The sequence below is a fragment of the Chrysochloris asiatica genome, unplaced genomic scaffold (assembly GCF_000296735.1).
Source record: "Chrysochloris asiatica unplaced genomic scaffold, ChrAsi1.0 scaffold00039, whole genome shotgun sequence".
NCBI classification, from domain to species: Eukaryota; Metazoa; Chordata; class Mammalia; order Afrosoricida; family Chrysochloridae; genus Chrysochloris; species Chrysochloris asiatica.
This window is the reverse complement of record NW_006408557.1, coordinates 15796454-15797592: the sequence shown is the minus strand read 5'-3', so window position 1 is coordinate 15797592 and position 1139 is coordinate 15796454. Positions and strand designations below refer to the sequence as shown.

At 37.6% G+C, this 1139-nt stretch overlaps 1 protein-coding gene and 1 pseudogene across 1 annotated transcript in view; one reads left to right on the top strand and one right to left on the bottom strand.

Annotated features, from left to right (window-relative positions):
* Positions 1 to 1139, top strand: part of APMAP (adipocyte plasma membrane associated protein) — a 54383-nt gene that overhangs the window by 24102 nt on the left and 29142 nt on the right. The gene's annotated exons all lie outside the window — the stretch shown is intronic.
* Positions 1 to 1139, bottom strand: part of LOC102823678 — a 9871-nt pseudogene that overhangs the window by 6486 nt on the left and 2246 nt on the right.

The window sequence follows — 1139 nt, the reverse complement described above, 5'->3', positions numbered from 1 at the left end:
TAGTGAGCTGAAATAGACTGGTGTTGGCCATTTTGAATCTGACAAGCACATAGTTTACTATGCCGGGAATGACAAATTGAAGAGGAATGTTGTTGCATTCATTGTCAAAAAGAACATACCCAGATCAGTCATGAGGTACAACGCTGTCTGTGATTGGATACTATCCATGCTCCTACAGGGAAGCCCAGTTAATACCACTATTATACAAATTTATGCACCAACCACTAAAGCCAGTGAGAATGAAACAGAAGAATTCTACCAACTTCTTCAATCTGAAATTGAGCAAACGCGCAATCAAGATGTATTGATCATTACTGGTGATAGGAATGCAAAGGTTGGGAGCAAAGAGGAAGGATCAGTAGTTGGAAAATATGGCCTTGGTGATAAAATGATGCTGGAGAACGCATGATAGAATTCTGCAATACCAATGATTTGTTCATTTAAAATACCTTCTTTAGATAGCATAAGAGATGACTATACACCTGGACCTCACCAGATGGAATGCATAGAAATCAAATTAACTACATCTGTGGAAAGAGACGATGGAAAAACTCCATATCATCAGTGAAAACAAGGCCAGGGGCAGACTGTAGAACAGACCATCAATTACACATATGCAAATTCAAACTGAAGCTAAAGAAAATGAAAACAAGTCCACGATAGCCAAAATATGACCTTGAATATATCCCACCTGAATTTAGAGATCATCTGAAGACTAGATTTGATACATTAAACACTAAAAACCGAAGACCAGAAGAGTTATGTGATGACATCAAGAACATCATACATGAAGTAAGCAAAAGGTCATTGAGAAGACAGGAAAGAAGGAAAGGTCAAAATGGATGTCAGAAGTGACACTGAAACTTGCTCTCCAGCATAGATATGCTAAAGCAAATGGAAAAAATGAGGAGGTCCAAGAGCTGAACAGAAAATTTCAAAGATCAGCTCAAGAAAATAAAACCAAATATTATAACAAAATGTGCAAAGATCTGGAATCAGAAAACCAAAAAGGAAGTACACACTCGGCATTTCTCAAGCTTGAGGAACTGAAGAAAAAAATTCAAGCCTCGATGTTCGTTATTGAAGGATTCTCAGGGCAAATTATTGAATGGTGCAGAAAGCATCAAGAGAAGATGGAA